Below are 27,056 nucleotides of genomic sequence, written 5' to 3' on the forward strand. Positions count from 1 at the left end.
CGCTCGATATGTTGGTTTAGGGCTGATACCGTTGTAGGGATGCAGAATCAGGTTCGGACGCTCGATCGACCGGATGACGATGCTGTGTTGGTTTGGGACTGATACCGTTGAACAGTTTTGATAACTGTATCTATGATTCTGCGTTGTTCCGATAACTTGCCCCTCCTTAAATCTGAGGCTCCGTACGAAGGCATTCCTTCATAGTTGGCGGTCTATAGATTGTCGATGTTTGTGATGCTGGTTGTGTATTGATGTTGATATCTGTTCTTTTCTTACATATTTTTGACACAATGTATCCACCGACGGCGATCAATACTATAAACGGAGTGCTTATCAGGCTTGATATCGACCACGTTTTCCATGTGATGCTGTGGGATTCCAAATGGATTTGATTTATCTCCGTTCTTAAATCTTTATGTAGTTCATGTAGATGCTCAAGACTCAATTTAACGATTTTGTCCTGTTGCATCACTTCTATGCCATAGAGAGGAAGATTGATCGGTGACCCCGGAAAACTAATCGTGTTGCTTGAAATAGTTTTGTTATTGAAGAAAATATTACAATCTTCATATGTGACGATGAATGAGCCAGTAAGGTTTCTCTTTTGTATGCCACACGTAGTATCAAATGTGAACCAAACGGATGAACTGATGAGCAAGTGACTTCTATCTAAAGTCAGAACTTCTTGTGTTGGTGGATTCGATACAAAATCGCAAGATGCTGGTTGTCCCTTCATAATTGCCGGTATGCACGACGAGTTGTCTTCTTGTAGATCTTCCGTATTATAAAAGTCCTTATCCAGTGATGCGACAGTAAACATTTGCGATTTATGGGAAAGGTAATAGGGATGAGGAACGTGGATCTGTTTTCCTATATTTTTTATGCCATAGACTTGGATTTTGTTCAGTATGTTTTCGCTTAATCTAGGACAACTGATTATAAACAATAATTCTTTGTTATTCGTCGCTATTTTCGTGTTTGTATATGTTAACGCCTCGGATATCGTATGCACCGTTATGTTTTGCTTTCTAATGTCAACCATTATTAAATCTGCTTCTTTACTATTGAGTATACGTGGATTAGTGATTCCAAGTTTAGCTAGTGCGATGCTATCTGTAATTAGTCCTAATTTTTCAGAAAGATATTTGAGGTTCATCAAGATATATAACGAATGGAATTCTGCTGATGAATCCTTGTATAATTGTAGAGCATCTTTCACACGGAGTAACATTTCTGTTAATTGCATTGTAAGATCTTTGTTAAACCTAACTTGATTATTATTATTTTTAATTAAATCATTCATTGTAGAATTTATTAGTTTTAGATCGCGTCTGGGTTTCCTGCGATAAACTTCCAGACAGTGCCTATTGTGTCCCATCTTTTGCTTCTACGAATTGGTGTAGTAATTTTTAACATTTCAAATACGTTTTCAAGTTCCTCTTCTATAATCCTTGAGAGCTGGTTCCGTTCTAAAAAGCTAAATTCCCTTGAAAGTAGTTTGATATCCTGTCTTATATCGGAAATATTGAAACGGTGAATATAGTAATTATTTCCATTAGATATTCTTGCTTCGCCTCTATGGAAAGCTAGTATGGGGACGTTATCCAGGTTATTCATCGATATATTTTGTGCCTCGGCATGGCATAGGAATCTGTGGAATACAATTATTCATATATAACTTTTAAATCATTCTTATGAATCCTTTTTCCCTGTTTGGTGGTTATTGTCGTTCTGTTGACTCGTTGGATGTCAACTTTTTTGTAAGGTTTTACTAGTTTAACTCTACGCTTCGTTTTCATAAACACCTTTGATTTGGTTGTTATAACCCGTTCTTTTTTATTCTTGTTGTAAGAGCAAATGTCTTTTTCTTGTTTCTTCTTTATGTTATCCCTAACTTTTTGCATAATCGTCATCGTATGTTGGGAAGGTGTTATAATCTCAAACGTCGTGTATTTAGTACTTGAATGAATAGAATTATTATACTTGTGCACTGCGATATTCATTAATTCGATAGGATTGTAGAAAGGATGAACTGACTGTGTTATGCGACAAATTTCTATAAGGGTAGAATGAAATCTCTCTACAACTCCATTCATCTCATAGCAAGCATCTCTTTTTCTGGAACAGAGTATGACTCTTCCGTTTTAGAGAGCGTTCGGGAACTGAAATGAATAGGTTTATCTTTTCCCAGTTCACCTTGTGAAAGGACCGCACCAATTGCGAAATCTGAGGCGTCCGTTGTAAGTATAAACGGCATGCTGTAATCTGGATAAATTAGAATGTCTGACGATGATAATATGTTTTTTAATTTTTCGAAACATTTTATTTGTTCCGTGGAGAGTGTTATTTTGCTATTTGAAGTCGTATTTTTCTCACCTCGTAGGCTATTAGTTAAAGGTTTCGCTATTTTCGCATAGTCCTTAATAAATCTTCTATAATAACCTGTCAATCCCAAAAACGATCTCAATTGTTTGATTGTTTTTGGTAAGGGAAATAATCTTATGGCTTCAATCTTTTTTACATTTGGTTTCAATCCTTCACTTGAAATAATATGTCCTAAAAACTCAATCTCCTTGTGAAGGAATTCGGATTTGTCTAGTTGAACCTTCAGATTGGAAGCATTCAATGTAGAAAGAACTTTATCTAGATTATCTAGAAATGTTCTTTAATTGTTCTACCGAATACAATTACATCATCCATATAGATGTAACAGATTTTGCCTATGTGTTCGCGAAGTATATCATCAATGGCTCTTTGAAAAATGGCTGGTGCATTTTTCAGACCAAATGGCATTCTTGTAAATTCATATTTACCGTTATTAATAGAGAATGCAGTTTTTTCAATATCCTGTGCATTCATCTGAATTTAATGAAATCCTGATGCAAGATCAAGATTTGAAAAGTATTGTTGGCCTCGTAGTTGATCAAGGACATACGAGATTTCTGGCATTGGATACCTATCGCTTATTGTCTTTTCGTTTAATTTTCGGTAATCTATTACCATCCTAAACTTTTTTTCACCAGAAGCATCTGCTTTCTTTGGAACGATCCAGACGGGGGATGTCCAAGCGGATCTGGATGGCCTAATTATTCCATTCTCTAAAATTTTCTTAATTTGTGAATTAACTTCTTCTGTATATGCAGCTGGGTATGGATAGACCCGTTGATGCACCGGTATTTCATCAATTGTATTTATACGGCATTCAACTTTTGTTGCACACGATAACTTTATATTAGGTTCGTAAAAAACTTGTTCATTTTTATACAATACACGAGCTAATTTTTCTTGTTCTGAGAGATCTAAATGATCTAGTCTAAAATCAATCACATTATATTCTTTTTGTTTCGCATACTTCATAAAAGGTATTACAAAAGGTGTTCCCAAATCAGTTGGTATAATCAAACGATTTTCTTCGAAACACAACTTTGTTTTAAGTGTTTTGAGTATGTTATTTATTTATTTATAATTAATTATGACGGTCCAGTGCCGTATTGTTGTGTTTTGAGTATGGTTGTACCTATAATGCCACAAAAAAAATGGATGGAAATCGTGTATGAAGAATTGAAATTTAAGCATAGATTTAGGTTCAAAGAAAGCAATGTCGATTGCTGATTTAATATTGAATTCACCGTTAGCGCTTGTAATTTTAAGGGCTTGGAATTCGTATGGTTTGCTTCTTTTGTAAGATGAAGCCAATTTATACGAAATCAAGTTAATATTCGATCCTGAATCGATTAAAAATGGGTATTCTCCCGTAACTGTTCGCAAGATGATGTATGGAAGGAAAGGTTTCACCATCCTGCGGTCCATTCTAAAAAATTGCTTTCTACTTCAGTTTGTTGATTAGAAGTGCTGCAAAATGTATCTGCGTTCCTAGTTATATCTGTTTCATTGACATGCGGGGACCTTTCTACCTGTATTGCATATCGAGATGCTTCGTATTTTTAACGTTTCCGGTAATCGTTTATTTAGGATGACGAAGCTGGTGGTCCCTAGTTATGAATTACATTTTGGCTATGTTTGTCTCAGCTGATTGTTGAGTTTGTGAGATGTGAGCTTATGATGCTCTTAGATGAACATAGTTTTTTTTTTTAACACATGGATTAGAATGATTGATCGTTGCGTTCGCAACATTCCGGCCCTCGTAAAACTGCAAGTTTTACCAAGATACGCAACGTTTCAGCTATGAAGAAAAATAAGAATGAAAGGTATAATCTAACTATTTGTTATTAACCTAATTAAATGCGTGCAATCATTGACGTTCGCAATCGTTGTTACGCGAAGAGCGCTGCGGTTGAGAGGGTGCATCTGAAGGTGTTGTCATCTCGTTGTTTGCTGGAGGCGCGACGGTTTTAAGTGTGGGATACAGAAACCTTGGTTTACCGCGACACGGGATTGCCTCAATCGTATGCAATTCTTCATTTTGTTGTTCTTCTAGCGGGATGCTGATGTAATTTTGCGGGCTTGCTTCGTTAGCTGCTTGCTGTCTATGGCCGCGATGAGATAGCAGATTTGTCAAGGAGTCCCAAAAGGATGCTAGCAATTGCCATCCTACTCCGTAGATTTCGAATAGAATTCTGCCATGTATTATTGTATCTATTATGAATTTAATAGCTCTGCCACATACATAGATACCGATAGCTGTTGACGTAATGTTTCCGAGCCAAGTAGACCAAGATACTAGTTTAGACCAGTACTTTTCGAACGCGCCGTGAATTACCTTTTCTGATATAAGTGTATCGAAGGTAAATCCTTGTAGATTCGGGTGTTCACCGGTGATCATCTTATGTAGTACTGATGATGCAATTCTTTTATCTCCTTGCTCATACACCATATTTTTCATCTTTTGTAGGCTTTCGGCGTCGTAAACACCGCTCTCCATTAAACTCGGCAATGGTGTATATGTCCAGCTTGTTACAATATCGGTTGTTAGTTGTTGTGGTGCCGTTGTTTCGCGCAAGCGTTGGTCGATTGTATACCATCTTCCACCAATGGTAAATTTTGCTGGCAACAGCGGAGTGCAATCTATTTGCGTGCCTCTTAGTTGTAACATTCGGGTTACTGGAGCTATAAACATTGAACGATTATTGTAGTTTACCGGGATTTCATGATAGCAGTCTTCTTTGCTTTCGTAAGTAACGTAAACTGGTTTACATTCAAGAATGTATAATGCTTCGGCTGCTACAACTGCTGTATATCCAGGACGTTTCACAAGGTTTGTGACGAACTCACTAGGGTTTAATCGAGCCAGAGTTAGCTTAGTTTCCAAAAGTGCCTTATCGATTTTGCACAATTCGGTCATTACTGTGACGTATATATCGTTTAGTTTCTGGCCGAGATAGTTTTCTACCAGAGTGATTTTTGAGTTGAAATAAGTGAATAGGTCGAGGTTTCTTCCATCGACCGCTTTTCGTTTAAATGGCGATTGGTAACCACTTAGCTCAAGGATGAATATTTTTGGATGATCGGTGATGTAGCTATTGAAGCTGCATATTTGTGTAGCGTCTCGAGCTCTTATCGAGAACATATGCTCCTTTGAGATTAAGGTATATACTGTGCTCACTGCAGTTCTTGCATTATCAATGGTTTTGTTCACAGTACCTTCATAGATGATTTCGAAATCGTTTCGCTCGCATTGCCATCGCAGATCCACTTCCCAGGTAAGGTAGCCGTAGTCTGAATCCAAACACGTCGTATGCGCGCAAACAAGACCGCTACGCAGCGTGATTTGATCGTTCTCGAGGTCTGCTGTAGCCACGTAGTCGTATAACCCGATTTCGTACTCGTAGTATACCAACGCGTCTTCCCAAGTGTAGCTCGATGTCCGATACGTTCCTCCGCTGCAAGCTGTTCCTTGAATGCTGCCAACGATCAGTGCTTCCCCCCTTGTGGTGTGATTGCGACGCAATTCCCTAACCTTCGTATTGATTGATAAGGCAACTTCTCCTAAAGTTTGAGCTAATTTACATTCCTGTGGTGTAAATTCTTTAACGATATATTCATAGCTTCGTTCATAATCCGATGTGTGCGAAAAGGCGCCACAATGTTTAATTGATCTGGTGATAATTACTTTGCATTGATGAACGTGAACGATGGTTTTTGGGCTTCTTTGTAATACTTGAATTCGTATTTCTTCAGTCGAAACGTTTTTGGATGGCGGAACGCAGGATGCTACGTCCATAAGGGAGTAGCTAGTGATATTAATATCGTTGTTAGCGCAGTCATACGCTATTAAACCTCTTGTTGATGCCCCAATCGCTTGGGCTGAAAGAAACAAAAATATTAGTATAGCCATGGTAATGGTATTTAATGTAGTGACTTTCGCTTGTGTCGGCTTTTCTTTTAATTTTGCCGCCTCCGGCCCTTGTTTGAAAGCCGACACGTGTGTAGTGTTTGCCATAAAAGTGTTGTTATACCAATTGCAGGGTTTGATTTTTTTCTTTTTTTCTTTTATACCTGCTCGGCTACGATCCTGATTGCGGGACGTTTTTGGTTTTTCGAATATCGCGCCTACAAATTCAGGGTTTTTGTTTTTTATGGCGTTATTTTCATTGGTGTACACGTCAAGAACTGCCACTCCCGTAACTGGGCGACAGTATATGCCCTGAATGGTCTTGATTTTAACGGATCTTACTTGTCCGTCCTTGCTGGGCTGTAGTTCTATTACTCTTCCTTTTAACCAAGTACCGGGTTTCATCGAATTTGTATCTGTAATTATAACAATATCGTCGACCTTAATCGGTTCTGTCAATTTATTCCATTTCGGTCTTTGAGCAATTAGTGGTAAATATTGCTTAACCCATTTGTCCCAAAAAACTTTTCCATAGTGAAGCGCTAGCCTGTAATGTTTACGTTCTAGGCTATGTGTTGGAGTTTCAATCGGAATCGAGTAATTCCCAGCTCTTCCGATAAGAATGTGAAATGGTGTTAACGGTTCATCACATTCTTCGTTGAGAGGAATGTTTGTCAATGGACGAGAATTTAGAATAAATTCGGCTTGTATCAATGCGCTCCGTAGCACTTCAATGGATGGAGCGCGATGTTGTCTACAATGTATCATTTCCTTTAAATTAGATTTGATAATGCGTATCAACCTTTCCCATGATCCCCCAAAATGCGGGGCTATTGGCGGATTAAAGTGCCATGCTATTTGTAACTTCATTGCTTCCCCTTGTTCCATACGTGTGTTAATTTGTTTAACCAGGGATCTTAGTTCGTTGTCTGCGCCCACAAAGTTTGTCCCGTTGTCGCTGTAAACATGTGTTACCGCCCCTCGTCTTCCATGAAAATTAAGAAAGCACATGATGAATGAATCGGTATCCAGTTTCTCAGCCAACTCAATATGGCTTGCTCTTGTGGTCATGCATGTGAATATTACGCCCCAACGTTTTTCTATAGATCTTTTTACAGCTACTTCGAATGGTCCGAAGTAATCTATACCTGTATGAGTGAACGGAAAAACGTATGCTTCTGTTCTACAAGTGGGCAAGGGAGCCATAAGCGGTGTTATTGGCTTTGCTTTAATATTTTTACAGTATCGGCATCTAGCCTTTACGTAGCGAAATGTTGTATTCAAACTGAGTATGAAGTATCTTTGTTGAATAGCTGCTAAGACTATTTTATCCGATTGATGGTAGTATATTTCATGATACCATTGTATGATCAAGCGCGTAATGTGATGATCTTTTGGCAATATAACTGGTATTCTTGCCGATCTTCGGAGGTGTTCCGTGTATTCTAACCGACTTTTAAAACGCATTACGCCATTTTCGTCTAAAATGGGCGTTAACTTTGAAAGTGGTCCAACCGTCGTCAGTCGTCCGTTCTTCTTTATATCCTTTATTTCGTCAGGATAGGCATCTTGCTGAGCTTTTCTGTACAGGATATTTTCGGCACGTATTCGATCTTTCATCGTGTATGCCTTGATGAATGAGGTTTTGTTTAAACCGTAATCGACTATCTTCATTATGGTGGAAATTCTAAATAATATTTTCCACCAGTTGGAAAATGTTTGTTCTTGAATATAGTCCTTTTCATCTCTATGGATGTTGCAGAAGTGCCCTTCTTCATCCGTTTCAACGGTTATATTTTTAGGCCACTCCTTTTGATCTAGTGCCAAACACATTGGCCCCGACAGCCATATTGAAGGTTTCGTTATAACCTTTGTAGCTTCGTCTGCTGGATTCAATTCTGATGGTACCCATCTCCATTGATTCATTGTTGTCGTATCGAGAATTTCCCCGATGCGATGAGCAACAAACGGTTTATATTTTCGGTGAGAGGAATTTATCCATGCCAACACCGTTTTGGAATCGCTCCAAAATGTTGTTTCGGATACCTTGATTCTCATTTCACCTTTTACTGTGTCCAGCAGCCTAACTCCTAATAATGCAGCTTGTAATTCTAAACGAGGTATTGACAGCATCTTTATTGGTGCCACTCGAGATTTGGCGGCGAGGATTTGAACGTGCGGTTTTCCATTATCCGCGCTTCTGGCATAAATAACGGCCGCGAACGCCTTATCGGAAGCGTCTACAAAAACGTGTAGTTCTATTTCCGATGTGGGTGATTTCATGATCCATCTAGGAATACGAATATGTTTGGTTTGCTCGACATATTTCAGCCAAGTGTTCCATATTACAAATAAATTATTTGAAATTGGTACGTCCCATTCATTCGTTTCTTTATGCACCTCCTGCATAAGAATTTTTCCTTGTATCGTGACATTGGATATTAATCCTAATGGATCAAAAAAGCTCATGACAAATGATAGTACCTCTCGTTTGGTAGGAGACCTTAATTTGAGAGACACATCGGCTGGTAGCTTGTCTAATTTTGAATGAAATCCGATGTTATCTTTTTTAGTATTCCAATAAATGCCAAGTATTTTTGATTCCTCGTTTTTGTTTTCTAACACCTTAATGTTATCTGCGTCAATCCTATCACTTGATATGGTATTGAGCAATTCTTTGTTATTTGAGCAAAATTTGGTAATAAAGAAGCCCCCTTCGTCGTGAGCCTTTATAACCTGATCCACGGTTTCTATTGCTTTGTTTATTGAATTAAAGCTGTCATTGTAATCGTCGACATAATGTTGATGTACGATTGGTGTTAATGCTAATGGGTACTTATCCTTCAGCCGTTCAGCGTTGGAATTTTTTGCGGCCTGTGCGCAGGATGGAGAGCAGGTTGAGCCAAAGGTCATTACCTGCATGACGTAAGTGTCCGGACTACGATCTTCGCAGTCTCTCCAAATAAATCTTTGGGTGTTTTGATCCTCCTTGCGGATCTTTATTTGGTGGAACATTTCTTTTATGTCACCACATATAGCATATTTTCCTTCTCGGAATCTTATTAGTATCCCGAATAATGAGGTTGTGCTATCTGGCCCTGATAATAAGGCCGAGTTAAGCGAATGTCCTCTAACCTTTGCGGCTGCATCAAACACTAACCGTGGTTTGGGCGGCATTTTATTTTTATTTATCACTATGAAATGTGGTAGATAAAACGTGTTTGGCGGATTTATTTCGATTTCCCAAGGTTCTAGTTTCCTAGCATAACCTTTTTCTACATAGCTTTTGAAAGTTGTTAATGCCCATTCTTTTGTTCTGGATCCTTTTGCAATTTTTTCTCTAAGCTTATGAGTCTTGACATTGCATTGTCAAGGCTAGTGGGAAATTTATGATTTTCCTGTTTCCATAGCAAGCCGACTTCGTAGCGTCCTTCTTTGAATTTTAGGGTGTTTGCTAGGATTTGTTTCGCCCTTTTTTCTTCTTCCGATTCCGGAAGTTGTTTTATTGGTTTTACACCAAAATCTTCGACAGAGAAATAGTTAGATATCAGTTTTTGGATATCTTCCTGTTCTTGGATAACCATTGAAAAATTTGTACTTTCATTATCCGAGTTCCTTCCGTAAACGAGCCAGCCCAATTTAGTTTTCATTGCAATGGGCTCTCCTTGTTTACCGTATCGATGCTTTAGCCCCATTAATAATTGATTATGTTTTATACCGATTACGATTGTCGGTTGTACATGGTCAAATTCATTAATTGGTAAGTTTTTCAAATAAGGGTACTTAACGCACAATTCGTTATAGTTTAATGTTTGTATTGGCAACATTAAATTTTTGATTGTCCTAACATCTTTTAGGTTGAAAGTCTTTTTTGATGCGCCCCTAATTTTCAAGTTTACGCTTTGACTTCCTTCTTGGTTTGCTTTCGTACCTTGAGTCCAAACCAGTTGAAGTGGAATTTCTTCTCCCGTTAAGGAGAGTTTCCTGGCGATTTTTGCATCTAATAGCGTTAGAGATGAACCCGGATCTAAAAAGGCGTATGTATTAACGGATTTATCCTTATTCATCAATGTTACAGGTAACACTTGATAGTGTGTCGAAGATGGAATCTGTATTCCGTGATGGTTATTAACGGCTTCTTGTTCAACTGCTGGAGTTGTTCCCATAGGATGAAGCATTTTGTGATGTTTTTTTGTACATCCATTAATACCACACTTTTGTGCGCTTCTACAAGCTTCTATTGCATGATTGTTTGATTTTAAACATCCTGCACAAATACGTTTGTCTTTAACTATCTGTTGACGCTCTGTAACATTTTTATTAACTAAGGCGTAACATTTAATAGTTTCGTGTAGCTTGTTGCATATTAAGCAGTTTGCTTTTGGTTTACTGGGTCCCGGTTGGTTAGTCCCTGGTTTTTTCGTCTTTGATTTAATTTCACTTTTTGACTCATGAATGTTAACATGTCCCTTTTGAGTAAGTGATTGCAACGTACTCATAACAGTTGCGGTTTCCGCATAAGGTTTAAGCCATTCGCATAATTCATCTAACGTTTGATTTCTTATGCTGATTTTTTTCTTAGTTACATACTTGACTCTATCAAGTTGTATGTTATAGGGAAGTTTTGATGTTAACTCGAGCACCAATCTATGATCATTAAGATAAGATGGTTCATCCATGAGGTTTACAGTATGCACCAAATTTTCTAGTGCATTTATTAAATCAACGACTATATTCTTGGAATCCTTTTTAATTCGTTGCAAGCCATTTAAGAGTTCTAAGTAAACTAGATCTGTTCCTCCGAACTTTGCTTCTAATCTCTTGATTATTTCGCCAACGTTTTTGGATTCCATCATTAGCTGTTGAACGTGCCTTAATGCGTCTCCGTTCAAAGCTTGTCTTAAACGGTTTAGATTTTCTAAATCCGTAAATTTGCCTTCTTCGTTTGTTTTTTCAAACGTTTGTTTGAAGTTCGTCCATTCTTTTGGATCGCCTCCAAACTTTGGCAATTGCATCAAGGATTGTCTTCGTAGAAGAGTTTCCATGTGCGATGGACCCTGTCTTTCATCCATCATGGATTTGAAAGCATTAAAAAAGTACTCCATTTGTTGTTGCTGGTTATCTACCATTTTTCCTTGGTTGATAACCATTTCCTTCATCGTTGTGTCCATAATGGACTCGTCCATTTTCCTTTCGTTTGCCTTTCCCTCATCCCTTTTTGCAGATGCCTCTATTTCAGATGTCAAACGCTTCAATTCGTATTTGATCTTTTGACATTTAGGGCATAGCCAGCATTCCGCTGGTGTTGGACTGCGTGTCAGTCGAACGCACTGCAAATGGAACCAACGGTCGCATTCGAAGCATTCTGCCATTTCGCTTTCCTCGGTATCAATACCTTGGCATAAGCGGCAGGAACCGTTTGGGTTTTTAACAAAATTAAAAGGCATTTTGAATCCTTGCCTTGCACTGATTTCCTTGCCTTATAATGAGAAGACTGACTTACCTGGATAAGTTGACGCGTTTCCTCTTGTAAATTGGGCAGGAGCTAGAACCGTCTGGAACTGGGATGTCTTCGCTGTGATGATGTCTGCACGGTACTCCTCTGGGTTTCTCGCGTGTGGCGGAACAATGTCTTTCACAATAGTTTTTTTATTTTTTTTTAACCTTTCACAGCACAGCGTAAACACGAATGTTCCGTATTGTGAATACAATAGTTTTAAGCGATAGTGGTGGACACAACACTAAGAACAACGACGATTTTGAAACAAAACGGAGATCGACGATACAACCTTATTGAACTGCACTTTGCTCCTGTTTTATTTCACACTAACTTTTATCTTTCAAGTGATTAGAACACTCTACGGATTGAAATTTTAGACGAATAAGTTCGACACTGGAGTTATAAACACTTTTGAGATTAATTATAACTCCTCTCTGGAGCCACCATGTAAATCACGACACGGGATTTGTTCACGAAGACGTGCTTTTCGAGTAAAATAAAACGCGGACGCGACTGCTCTCGTTCGGTTTAAGATTGTAAGTTCTTTATTTCTACAAATGTATGATCTTATATATTAACAAATTTTAACAGTATTGGTGCTTTTCCTACACGCCGTGAGTGTGTGTTAGTGCCAAGAGTTTGGGAGGTAAAATCCTAGTTTTATCTGAAAATGTTGTTTTATAATTTTTTGTTATCGCTGTCCGATTCGGCCGTTTTAGGGGTATCAATTGAATATATCTGACCATTGCGAGGATAGGGTTTTTTATAGCTTTGCCGATTGCTATAGTTCAAGGAGTTCGATCGTATCGAAGGATCAACTTCCATAGGTACGGGGTAATTATTACGCTGTTGTGTTGAAGGAATCCGTTGATGATTTATGGGCTGACTGGTATATCCTTCAGGGTACATGTTCCTACGTTGTGGAAAATTCCTATACTGAGAAAAATCTCTTGGTGGGAGAGGTGGTCTTTGCTGATTTGTATTAAAAATAGGGCGAGGTGGTGGTGGTGGCACGTAAAGCTCTCGTGGTTTTGGTATGTTATTTACCCTTGTGTCTGATTTAAATGGAGCAGACCTCATATTCATATTGCAATATTCAAGGCAATAGTTATATGCAGCATTTAAGTTACTTGGATGATGATTTTTCAACAAAAAGCAAAGAGGGTTTTCAAGGCCTCTAATAAAACAATCGAGTGCTTTTTCTCTAAAATATGCTATATGTACTTCTGAATTTATAGCATATTTAGGATCAGTCTGAATTTGCGTTACTATTGCAGATAGTAGATCATTCACTCGACTAAAATAACTGCTTAGGGATTCTGAAGATTTCTTACTGATCCCTGTGAGTTCATGATCAAGAGTTTTTAATTCCCTCTTATATTTGTAATAAAGCAGCAATGTTGATTTGATACTAGACCAATCGCCTGTTATGCAGCTAGTATTAAGCACATCTGCCGCTTCTCCTTTAATTTTCCTACGAATTGTTCCCTCAATTACATGATACTCAATGGATTCTCTGGGAAGACGGGCGTACATTCTAAGTACGTTTTCTACTTCTAATATCCATCTCATAAGGCTACTAGCGTTTCCTTCGAAATTTGGAATATCGCGAACATAATCCGGAACTTTTCCGATTTGCAAAAACTCCTCATGGCTCATAGAATTTTCAATAGGGGGATTCATTCTGATTTTATCACACAGTGCGTTTCTTTTTTTCTTCCTATTCGAACAACCTTTTTGCATAAGTTCCTAACGTTTGTCTAACTTGTTTCACTTGTTACTCAACGACACTTTTTTTTTGTAAATTATGCACTTTATAGCCTTATAAGTCAGAATTATAAATAGAAATATAATATATTTTGACTCACGCCAGTATCGCTATCACGAAGATCATGTTCCAGGTTCTGATTTCGGCTGCTCGATGCTTCGGGTGGTCCTAGGCTTCTTCGGAGAGAGATGTCTTCGAGTGCAGATCGAAAGTGGTCCTTCGTCGTTTGTGCAGGGTTGGTATTTTAAATCACCTCACTTTTACTTCAGGTCCCTATTCGGGCGCCAGTAGCGAAACTATCACTTCGGATTGTAGAGAAGTTAAGAGAAACGAAAGCTTCCTTTTTCTAAGGCGGTTAGGCTGAGAGTGCCGTCCTTTTGCTTTATTCCGATTTAAATATAAGTTTCGTGTTCAAAAGGGATCGGGTGATGAAAGGAAGGATTTAGAGAAAGGACGTAGATAACGGTGATCGTCCGGATGACGATCTTGTGTTGGTTTTGGGCTGATACCGTTGAACAGTTTTGATAACTGTATCTATGATTCTGCGTTGTTCCGATAACTCCCGCTTGTTCCTAAGTTCAATCGCTAGCCAGAGTAGACTTCATACGAAAAGGGTTACCGAATTAAGATTTTCAGAACTTCCCGCTAGGTCTCCTCGGTACATCGGGAGCTATGCCGCAGAAGTGGAATTTCTCAATTCTAGTAACGTTCGGATGGGGTAGGAAATCAGAATAAAAATCTGTGTCAAAAAAAAAAAAACAAAATGTTCTCGTTTGAATTCCAGACTAATACTAAATTTTATTCACAAATTTCGTTTCTTATATACTAACAAGATTTCGATTTTCAGAGATTTCGAATGGAATAGAATATACGAGAGAGAAATAGAATCTTTTTATGTAATCTCTGTATGGGCTTCATTAACGGGTTTATCTCGTACCTAGAACATTGTTTCGTTTATTTTCCTAAATTGTACGTGTTTTACCTATTCCGTGGGAGGGATCCTATTTTTGGTTCCTTGGATAGTACGATTGTGCAGCGACCTTTTGTCGTCAACGGTGCATCCAGTTGATGCGACCTGTATTTTAATTGCCCTCGCTTTGCGGTGGTCCGCATGTAGACCTACAGTGGTTGTCAAAATAAAGTACCCACCCCTTGATTTTTTACATTTTTGCCATGATTTTAGTGAGAAATGAAGTTAGAACACTGCACTGCAAATTTTTGTAAAAGCTACTTTTAACGTACTCTAACAGATTCATTACCTAATTATAATAAATAAATTGTTTTGCACGCACCAAAAATAGTTCCATTTATTTTTCTAAAAAAAAGGTTTCAAAAAAAAAGTGCCCACTTCAATTAAGTCAACAAAATATATATTTATTTCACTCACAAAATTTGCTAATATTTTATATGGCCCCCTTTGGCTTTCAGAACCTGCTGAAGGCGTTTCGGCATGCTTTCAACTAAATTTTTTAAATGTTGTTGGTCGATATTCTCCCAGGCGTGTTCCAGGGCTTTAAAATATGTTTCTTTATTTTTCACACCTGTTTTATCAACCCTCGCATCGAGAATCGCCCACAAATTCTCGATGGGGTTGAGGTCTGGGCTTTGCGGAGGCCATTCCATCGGTTTAATCTTACATAAACGGAAGAAGGCCTTCGTTTTGTTCGCTGTGTGTTTCGGGTCATTATCCTGCTGGAAGATGAATTTCTCTTCAATGCCCGTCTTGATGAGAGACACTTCCAGGTTTTCTTGTAGGATGTTAATGTAGGAATCAGAAGTCATAATCCCATCGATTTTGACTAGATTCCCCACACCTGCCCACGAAAAACACCCCCAGACCATCACATTGCCTCCTCCATGCTTTACTGTTCCTTGTATGTGGCGGTCTTGCAACTCCTCACCCGCTCTGCACCATACACGGTCCCGCCGTTTTCGGTTGAACAGTTCGAATTTCGATTCATCTGTCCACAGAACCGTTTTCCAAAATTCTATTGGCTTATCCGCATGGTCTTTTGCAAATTTTAGCCTCTTAGCTTTATTAACCTTGCTAATGAACGGACGTTTCCTAGCAAGCTTGTTGTTGAAACCTTGCGCTTTGATCCGGCGACGAATAGTACTATCAGAAATGGGTAGCCGAAGGGTTTCCTGGATCTGGCGGACAGTCACTTTTGGATTTTTTTTCACCTCTCGAACGATCCTAGTGTCCGTTTTGGAATCCGTTTTGGGTTTCCTGCCTCTGCCTGGCCGATCCACCACTGATCCGAACGTGTTTTGTTTCTGTATGATTTTTCCCACGGCTGCTTTGCTAATATTTGCTTTTTGTGGTGTGGTAACTGCTCTTTAAACAATTAAGGCACAGATTGTAATTATTTGCAAAATCATATCGCTCCTGGATCGTTTTTTGTTTGAACTGATCGCAATTGGGAATCAATTGTGCCCCACTGCACATAGGACATTTTGGTGTCCATTGTGGTTTTTTGCTAACTGGATGTTTGTAAGTTGAATATTTGTTTCTTGATCCTTAATAGCTTTGTTGTTATTCATCGGTGCTCTGGCGTCGTGTATATTAAAGGATGGACGCTCATTTCTTCTTGGCATCAGTCTTATGTTGTTGGCAATTGGAAGTAGCCAACTGGACAAATGAAGAAGGGTTATGAATTCATCATCATCTAATGTTTGTTTGTGCTCAATCCATTTTGTCTGAAGATGGACAGGTATTTTCGCGATTATTTCATCGATTAATCGGTGGTCATAGAGGTAGGCAGTTTTCTTCATGACCTGAAGATTTTATATTGCCTCGCTTAATTTGGGAATCTTGTAATTGTCCACTCGAATTTTGGTAACCTCTTTCAATAGCTCTTGATAAACTAATTGTGGTCTACCATATAATTCTTCTAGCATTGTCATTTTATTTTGATACGTGCTGTGTATCAAGGAATAATGGCCTGACGCTTCATTCTGCGTCTCCTTTTCCGCATCATATTTTCTAGCAGGCTAAACCCAGCTTCTTTTGAGGTTTCGTCAAAGATTTTTTTGAATTTTGGCTAATCTTTTGGCTTTCCATCGAAATATGGAAGATCAATTAATGTTGTACGTTTGATGTATGAAGACTCAGATATGCTGTTTTGCTTTAATACTTCAACTAAAGCTTTGATCGCGGAATCTTGGCTGCGATCTTCGGGTATGGGTATTGATTGAGAAAGATCAACCTTGCACTAGATGCAAATAAACTCATCTTCCTTTGAATGCTTCTTTTCTAAGCCTAAGTGTTGTGTCTTTGGGTTTCGGGTGTCCGAGTTGATTATATTTATCATTTCATTTAAGACACAAACGAATACTAAAATTTATTAGACGTAATTAAAATAACGCACGCACCACACGCAACACACCGAATGCTTCGCTATCTTAAAACTGAGTCTCTCTCGAATCCCTCTCTACCTGGTTGCTTATAGATTGCGCGAGTTAAATTTCGGACGGAATAATGAAGTGTGTTCACTGGTCGAGTGCCGATTAATGAGTGTTCGTTTATTGTCTTGTCTTTGATTGGCTTGGTTTATGGGTAGGAAGGGAGGGGAGGGAGTGTGCCGATCGACAGCGTCGATTTCGTCGATTAGCAAATTTGTTGCTCATGCTGCATTTTTAACCGGTTGGAAACAGCGACGACCACCGATGATGCTAACGCTGCATGTTGATACTTAACTTGCCCCTTCTTAGTTTTGAGGCTCCGTACGAAATATATCTTGCATGGTGGGTGGTTGAAAGCTTCGAAGGTTTTCGAAGTTGGGTGGTTCCGTTGGGCTAGTAACTTGTACTTCGATTCGGCTAGATTTCTTTTTAAGCTGCAGAACGATGAGATAACCGATGAAAATGATGAATGGTAACCCGATGATGAGAGGAGGTGATCACTTCCATGTCCATGTAAAACTGTTTGACTCTAATTTGATTGCTTCTATTTCCTTTCGCATTCCAATGTGCAGGTCGTTTAAGTTATCCAGACTCAATTTAGTTATATTGCTTTTTGAGTGAATCTGTACACCATAGAGAGGAAGATGTATCATTGATCCTGGTAAATCGGTGCGATTATTAGAAATTTCCTTCCCATTCATAAGAATCGTGCCAGATGCATACGTTATTAGGAGTGGCCCGTTTTTTTTTTAAACATTGTTTATTTAAAACAACTTAAAAACTAGCTAAAAAAAGAATAGTGGGGTACATGTAGGGACGACGTACAGGTTTTACAAAGAACACTTAAGGATATTTTCATCAATCACAGCATTGTTGTTTCCAACAATGTGGATGATGTAGTTTGCAAACAAACGTAGGATAGGAATCCTCTTACTTATGCTAATGTGACTTAAAATAGGTAAGAGGAGGGAAGGGAAGTTGAGGTTGTGGTTTGGAACAATGGCTTCCATAGCCTGCATCAGTGTGCTCCAAGCACTAGACACCCTGGAGCACAGGGCAAACTTGTGCTCCAGAGTCTCTGACCGGGAGCAGAATGAACAGGCTGAAGGAGCCCGATTCATCCTGTCGAGCAGCAGTCCGTGTGGCACCTTGTTGTGCACCAGCAAATACAGCATCGAACGTTGGTCGGATGAAAGTTTGTAGCTGGTGACGTTTTTCCAAATCCATCGCCAATCCGTGGAAGGTGACTCCATAGCCACTTTGGAGTCTGAAAGTCTGTCGACCATCATTTGCCGCAAACTTTTGGTTGTGACTGTACCGCATACCGCATACCGGACGCATACCGGATGGTATGCGAGCTGCTGGATTACCATCCGAAGGCACGGATAAGTTGTGGCAATGGAGCCTATATTCGGGGGATTCCCAGCACAATCTATGTGCTGAGCCCCGATTTTCAGGTAACCCTGCTCTGCAACGTACCGATTCACCAGCAACGCTGTTGTGGTAATGGCGGAAATGTGAAGATTGAGTCCACCTCGGTTGCGTGGAAGGGCCAAATGGGTTAATGGGATTCGAAAACCCCCAGATCCGTCCCACAGGTAAGACCGCACCGTCTTGTAGGCCAAATCGATGTCCAGCGATCGTGCGCCACACACCGATGCAACAAACCAAAGCTTGGGCAGAAGGAAAGTGTTCAAAAGCACCACCTTTTGCGCCAAATTGAGGTCTCTAACACGATGCAATCTGACCAAATGACGGAACTGTTGGATCACGTTTTCCCAGTTATGCCCCATGGCCTCCCGTATATTGTTCGTGAACAATATGCCAAGCAGGCGCAATCTTTCTACTTCCCGCAGCCACGGAACATGCATCGGGGTGGTTGTTGGTATGATGTGTCCTATGTCCAGTGCCGTTGTTTTTTCCACGTTCAGCTTCGCCCCAGCGGTTCTGCCAAACGCTTCTATTGTTGTTTTAACCTCCTCGAGTTTGGGAAGGGAGGTTGTCACCACCGAGATGTCGTCAGCATATGCGTATCGATGATACGTAACATCGATCGATACGTGAACCCGAACTACGTGTGATGTGGGTAAACTCTACAAAGTCGCCTTTGAGGACCTCCCAGCTATCACAAATCCCCATAACGTTGACAACATTCCTCAGAGCAGGGCTAATATTTCTCTCGCCCGTTGCGTCCTTTTGATTCAACACGCAGTTGAAATCCCCTGCGAGAATGACATGCTGAGATGCATTACGCAGGTAGTACGCTATGGTGCGATTGAAAAACTCCTCCCGCTCTGACCAACGTTGGCTTCCAGAGGGAGCGTAAACGTTACAGAGTGTGGTAGAATTCTCAAGACGAAGACAGATTATACGTGAGTCTAAACTGCGTTCGACGTGAGAATATTTAAGGTGTTCCCGTATAGCGATCGCTGTTCCACGTTTATCAACATTCACATTCGAGAGCACTTTGTACCCAGGAAGCGCAATGTTGCCATCATGCACTTCTTGTAGGAAAATAATATCTGCGTCAATTGATCGAACAAATGAACGCAGAGTATTTATTTTAGTCGGGTTTGAGATGGTATTTAAATTAATTGAAACTAATGTAAAACTAGCGAATTTCAAAGAACTTTTTTACCCCTCAGTGTGTGTGTTAGTAGCCGTGATTGTCTTTGCATTTTTCGGTGGTCTGCCAGGCTTACGCCTGACTGATTCTCCGATCGATGCGTTAGACGTGACACTGTCAGTCTCGTCTTGGTTTTTACGCTTACCTTTTGTTTCAGCGTCAGGATTTGTGGTAGGAGGTGTGGGGGTAGGATCCCGAGGAGCTTTGAACACAGATACAACTATCGCCGTAGCGCACTCGAGTTCCTTCTGCTGCTCGGTTTCATCGGTGCCACCGTCAGAGCCTTCGGTGCTACGGTCGGTTCCGTCGGTGCCACTGTCGGAGCCTTCGGCGCTACGGTCGGATCCTTCGGTGTCACGCTCAGAGACTTTGGTGCTTCAGTCGGAGCCTTCGGTGTCGCTGTCGGAGCCCTCGGTGCTACGGCTTTGCTAGTGAGCGGTGCACCCGCTACTTTTAGCGTTTTTGCCGGAGCTTTCGGTGGTGCAGTGTTTTTGGGTGCTGTTGCTGTTGCTGCTGCTTTTGTCACTCCAGCATATGATGTGCCTTGCTTAGCCAAGCTACGCTTGCTCTGCATGTATCCCATGCCAGTGTGTTCGGGCATCAAGCAGTAACGGCAGTACGGATTTTGCCCATTATATTTTATGGTGGTGCGCTCTTCCCCGATGGTAATCGTCGGTCCGATTTGGAGTGTCGGTGATTTAAGGATGATCTTCACCGCGATGATCCCAGTTTTTTTCCCCGGCACTTTACTATCCGGACCGTACTCAGTCTCCGTGATAGAGATGATTTTGCCGCAGCAAGACATCGCTGCCTCGATTTCTGCTGCCGTGACATACGGCGGAAGCTCGTGCAGCCGCATTTCCGTTGCACCATCCTCTAGCATAATCGGCAGCGGATATGATGCTCCGTCGATGGTCAGGAAATGCTTCCCCTGATGTTTCGATACGATCTGCTCTGCTTGTTGCATCGTTTCCGTCTCAACGTAAACGATTGCCGTCGACGTGCACATTTGGATCCTCGTGACGACCTCTCCGGCTTCAAGCGTATCGACAATAAAGTCGATCACCTCTGAACGGGAAGGGCGTCTCGGAATCCCTTCGTACACTATTTTTAAAGTGTTTGCCCTAATGGGCCTTGGTTTGATTGTCTCCATGACAATTTGAAACTCTGGTTACGAGATGAAAAAGTACTCTTGCTACTGTAAATGTAGCTAAATCTCACTTCACACTTGGGGTCACACAGAAAACACGTTTGGCTTTTTCGGTTTTCAAGTGGCAATTGAGCCGGTTTATTTCTACGATTTGACATAACAACTGTCACCGGGTTGCATCACTTCGCTTCACTCTCAGCTGTCAGAGGTTGACGTTTGGGCACGAAATTTATAAATTACTACACTACTTGAAAACACACGTCTGCTCGCTGCAGCAGTCAAGAGTCAAATATCATTGATCCTGGTAAATCGGTGCGATTATTAGAAATTTCCTTCCCATTCATAAGAATCGTGCGCGATGCATACGTTATTAGGAGTGGCCCGTTGAAAACTTGTTCTTTTAAACCGCAGTTGGTTGTTATAACAAATGTAGTTGCAGTATTAACCAATAAATGTGTCATGTCCAAGCACATTAGCTCTGCTATTGTTGGTTGATAAACCATGTCGCATTCTGGTTGTTCCTGGTTCAAAATTGCCGAAACACATGATGACTCTTCATCCTGCAGATCTTCAGGTCGATAAATGGCTTTTCCCAGTGACGATACGGTATATATATGGTGTTGATAGGATAGGATATAGGGACTGGGTATATGGACACTTCTATTACCATTTATGACAGGGTACACCTGAATTTTCTTATATATCTTGTCTTCCAACCTAGGGACAGTAATTATTAAAACTAATTCTGAGTTGCTAACAGCAGCCTTTGTAGTCGTGTAAGAAAGGGATTCTATGACTGTATGTATTGGAAGATTATTACGTTTAATGTCTGCTACTATCATATCAATCTCATTTTTGTTAAGGAGCTGTATATTGGTTACTCCTAATTTTGCTAAAGTTATGCTTTCCATTATGATTTTTACCATTTCTGATAAATGTTTTAAGTTAAAGAAAATATTTATGGAATATCAAATATATAAAAATTGTAATAGCTTCCTTTATTTTACCTAGACTGTCGTTCAATCGAGATGCTAAACCTTCATTTATTTTGACTTGAACATTATTATTTATGATAAAATTGTTTAAAGTAGTATTAATTAGTCTTAGATCATCAGCATCTGGATTACCTGCGACAAATTTCCAGACCATTCCTATTGTGTCCCATCGTTTTTGACGGTTAGGTAAAATGGTTTTGAGTTGGCTTATAATTTGATCGAATTCTTCCGTAATAATATGCGTATATTGGTTTTCCATTACCTTTTTGAACTCGGCATGCAATAATTCCACTTCGTTTTGAATATCGGTTACTCGAAATTGGTGAACATAATAATTGTTGCTTGTTGATATCCTAGCTACACCTCTGTCGAAAGCCAGTAGTGGTATTTTCTCTAGACTTAATATTGTAATATTCTGTGCCCATACTGCCAACACTATCCTGTAATATAACAGGGTATCAGATATTAATTATTTTAAGATCATTTTGATGTACCTTTTTTATCTTTAGTAGTAAGTAAGTTGTTTTATTTATCTTTTCAAAATAGATTGATTTAAAGGGTTTAACTTGTTTCATTCTCCTTTTGGTCTTCACGTAAGCTAATGCTGATTCAGGTATCATGGTTTCTACTTTATTTTTGTTAAAGAAATGCAAATCTTTTTCCTGTTTTCGACGCAATTTTTTTTGGACCTGTTCAATAATATCGAAACTTTTCTCTGAAGTATTAATTATTTCAAAAGGATTGAATTTCGTTACCGAATGAATTGAATTATTATATTTATAAACGGTAAGCTCAACGAGATCAAATAATTCCATTAATGGATTGTCTGCTTTAGTTATACGATACATTTCTAGGAATGTTGAGTGAAACCTTTCTACGATTCCGTTTACTTCGCTGTGGCCAGTAGGAGTAACATAGGGAATAATGTTGTATGTGTTAAAGAAGTTCGTTATCTCTCCTGAATTAAACGATTTTTCTCCGTCCATGACAATGCATTCGGGAGGCTTATATTTAAGCAACATTTCCTTCAACACGGGTAACACATCAACAGTTGCCCTAGATTCGATTCTCTTAACCTGTGCGAATTTAGAGAATTTATCAACGCAAGTCAAGAAACAGTTTTTTTTTTCTAGGAAGAGGATATCGATGTGTACAATTTGAAACGGCCGTGTTGGTAAAGGCGTTTCTTGGATTGGTTTTTTAATCGGTTTTCTATTGTATTTGCATTCATTACATGTTACACATGTTTTTATGAAGTTTCTGATGATAGCGGTCATCCTGGGGAAATAATATTTCCTGAGGATTTGCTGCTTGTTTCGACACCTCTGTGTGCCCTATTATGTTCTAGACACACTATATTCATTTGATCTGAATAAGATTCGACGTCCTGAAGTATTGTTTGAGTAAAGCGAATCTTTAAGATATTTTGTCTACCAAAATTGTTTTTATAGACCTCCTGAATTCTTCCCATGATAGATTCAGTAGTTTATAAACCATTTAATTTAGAAGCATTAAAATTATTCTTCAGTATTTTAAGAAGATTTGCTTCGCTTGTATCATCTGTGGTAATAACTATTCTTTTGAAATTATTGAAAATGTTTGTTTCCTCTATTTTATTTTTCCCTTCTTGTATTATTACCTGATGACGGAAGGCGTTTAGAGGACCTTCAGTTGAGGGTATGAAAAGCAAATCACAGTCGAGAGCTGAATGCTGTGTTGCAATCATAGAGCAGCAAATTCGACTTAAAGCGTCGGCTACCACATTTGTCTTCCCTGGTTTATATACGATACTATAATCATGCTGTTCTAGATAGGCCGTCCACCTTTTTAGTTTTACATTTGTATTTTTGTCTGATAATGTAAAAGTAAGAGGTTGGTGATCAGTTAGAATGGTGAATTTTGCACCATATAAATAATTTCCAAATGATTTAAGAGCCCATATAATAGCTAACATTTTTTTTTTTGCTGGAACCGAGTAAGATTCTTCAGTTCTTGACAGAGAACGAGAAGCAAAATGGATTGGCTTGTCCTTTCCTATCTCGCCTTGAGACAGAACTGCTCCGATTGCATAATTGGATGCATCTGTTGTTAGTAAAAAGGGCTTATTGTAATCTGGATATTTGCTTGTCAATCTCAGTACAGAGAAAACATAATAGAGAGCTCCTAAAGCATCAGCAACCATGGGAACCTCTCCATACCATGCTGGAGTTTCCTTTAAACTATCTATTGTTGAGATTTCGAACATCGTGTTCAGTCTAACAAGCTTGTTTTCGTCATTCAATACCAACCCAAACGATATCCAATCATCAGACAGCTGTCCTTCCCAAGTCTCGACAGTCTTATAAATCATCCAGTTTATGTGATCGATTGAAACTAAATGGCCATCCTTAGGTGTAAAGAAAGCGTTGGCTATCGTGTTAATGTCCAACTCTCCCTTTGGTTTAACCAGGGTGATGGACGGCTTCTTTCCAGGGTTCTTGTCAAACCACTCAGAAACGTATTGTATCACAGTAGCTCTCAATGTCCCTGGAGATGGTTTTCTATTTTGCCATTCTTCAGCCATAAAACGTAAAGCCTTTTTTATTGTTTTAATTAGTCTTTCCCAAAAAGTCCTCCAAAATGTGGTGCGGAAGGAGGATTGAAATGCCATGTAATGTCATACTTGATTGCGGCTTCCTTTCCCATTATTTCATCAATTTCTTTTATAATATTTTAAGGGGTTATATAAGGGGTTGACCCTTTTCGGCTGCCCACAAAATTTGTTCCCTTATCGCTGTATATATGTGTGATTTTTCGTCTTCTGTGCTGAAAGTAGCGATCTTCCGTAGCGATGTGCGCTGCTTGCATCAATATTTTTTCATGGATAATAAGATGAATTATCAATCCCAAAGGATAAAAAATACTAAAAATTCAAATACTAAGAAGTTTATGTTTTGTGAGTGTTTCATAGTTGTCTGTTTCCGGTAATTTCAGTTTTCAGTATCCAAATGTATCATCATTGGTATTCCACTGAGCTCCTAATATTTTCTCTACGAGTCCTTTTCTTCCAACACAACAATGCAAGATGGGTTTTGCACTCGGTCACTTGGAATCGATTTTAACAATTCCCTTTTGCTCGAAGTGATATTGCGAATACAAAATCCTCTCTTTTGATGCACTTGAATAACTTGTCTTGTAGTTTCAACAGCTTCGCCTAATGGAAGAACCTATCTAAATAATCGTCAACATAATGTTGCTTCACAATGGCTTCTAGAGCTAACGAAAATGCTTCTTTTTGCCTTAAAGCGTTTCTATTTTTCACCACTTGCTTTGTGCACAGCATTCTTCTCCGGAAGATATTAACGTTTATTAACGTTTTCATAGCCTTGGCTTCAAATCCTCTATCGAGAAATATTTTTTATCATATCATTCATTAGCTGCTCATTCTTGTGAATCATGAAATGATTTGTTTCAATGTAATCTTGTGTGTTATCAGATCCAAAATTATCCATCGTAGTTTTGTGTTTATAGCACTCGTCATCGTCAGGCTTTGACATCACCTTGGAGTGTGGCACAAGTAAATGACTATGTTTCAAGTCGATGAGAATGCCGATGAGAGAAACACATTTCAAGCGTGGATATTTTTTGGCTAGTTGATCTTTATTGATTGATTGTTGGGTTAACTGAAGATTTGCCACTGTTTTAATTTTGTTCTATTTGTATTTGGTTGCCTCAGAATTCCCTTAAATGGCGCACACTAATTGACGACTGGTATTTTCTTTTGTCCCAATATTTTGTGTCCAAGTCATAGTTAGTGGTGCTACTTTGCCACGCAATTTTAATTTGTTTGCTGTTTCTTCCTCAATAAGCGTAAGCGGAGATCCCGGGTCTAAAACTGCTTCTCAAACAAATAAGATATAGCATTAATGTTGTACGGTTGATGTATGAAGACTCAGATATGCTGCTTTGCTTAGATACTTCAACTAAAGCTTTGATCGCGGAGTCTTGGATGCGAATTTCGGGTATTGGTACCGATTGAGACAGATCAACCTTGCACTTGATGCAAATAAATTCATCTTTTTTTGAAGGCTTCTTTTCTAAGCTTAAGCATGATAAATGGAACCATCTTTCCCATTCGTCGCATTGTACCATAGTTGGGTCGGCATTGTCCGGCCTGGTACAGAGTCTGCAATGACCAATAGAATTTTCAACAAAGTTTTTTTTTTTTCCTTTTGAATCCATTCTAATATTAGTTTAAGATTTTTCTTTAACTATCAAATTTAGTTATGACTAATGTCCGTTGTGGTTAAAAAATGTCTGCAAAACAGAAACCTGTCTGTCCAATTGCCCAATCTAAACTGATGTTGCCGTTAGTGGCTTGTTTGCGAATCAGTTCCCTGAACAATCTGAAGGTTGAATCCTAAACAATAATTGTCGCTTGTTCCCTAATTGAGGTACGTCGGTCCTCTGTGTTTAGAATGAAGTTCTTATTTGATTTCAGTTAAAATTTCTCTCTGATTTGAGTGAAGTTCCTATCTGGATTTGTGGTAAGCTCCTCTCTGGAGCCACCAATGTTAGCGACGGAACCAGGCCAGGTCACGTGAAGGTTTGGCCTGCTTGTTCCTAAGTTCAACCGCTTGCCAGAATAGACTTCATACGAAAAGGGTTACCGAATTAAGATTTTCAGAACTTCCCGCTAGGTCTCCTCGGTACATCGGGAGCTATGCCGCAGAAGTGGAATTTCTCTATTCTAGTAACGTTCGGATAGGGTAGGGAATCAGAGTACAAATCTGTGTCAAAGAAAAGTGAAACGTTTCTCGTTTGAGTTCCAGATTAAGATAGCATAGCTTTAGCTCCCTTTTATCTTTGTAATAAAGCAGCAATGTAGATTTGATACTAGATCAATCACATGTTGTCCAGCTAGTATTAAGCACATCTGTCGCTTCTATTTGAATTTCTCTACGAATTATTCCCTCAATTACATGGTACTCAATGGATTCTCTAGGAAGTCGGACTGTACATTCTTTAGGGAATGCCTCCCTTCAAGTTTCGGATTGTTCCGATTATTACGCGTGTTCATTGGTTGACGGTTCACACAAGAGTTCTTTGGTTTTTTATTGCGTTTCTGATTTCGAGTGTCAGACAACTATTGTTTATACAAGGGTGGATTCAGGAGTTGAAGAGTTGAATGAAGGGCTTAAGGTTTAACGGCGGTTTGAATGTACGTGTACGCTACACTACAACGGGTCCTAGGCTTCTTCGGAGAGAGATGTCTTTGAGTGCAGATCGAAAGTGGTTGAGGGTTGGTATTTAGAATCACCTCACTTTGACTTCAGGTCTC

The 27,056-nt window shown here is 39.3% G+C and overlaps 1 pseudogene; it reads right to left on the reverse strand.

The window, feature by feature from the left end:
- Window positions 1–166: 166 nt before the first annotated feature.
- On the reverse strand, window positions 167–26,963 carry LOC126562097 (uncharacterized; annotated as a pseudogene).
- Window positions 26,964–27,056: the final 93 nt, after the last annotated feature.

Source organism: Anopheles maculipalpis, chromosome 3RL, assembly GCF_943734695.1.
Source record: "Anopheles maculipalpis chromosome 3RL, idAnoMacuDA_375_x, whole genome shotgun sequence".
Classification (NCBI taxonomy): Eukaryota; Metazoa; Arthropoda; class Insecta; order Diptera; family Culicidae; genus Anopheles; species Anopheles maculipalpis.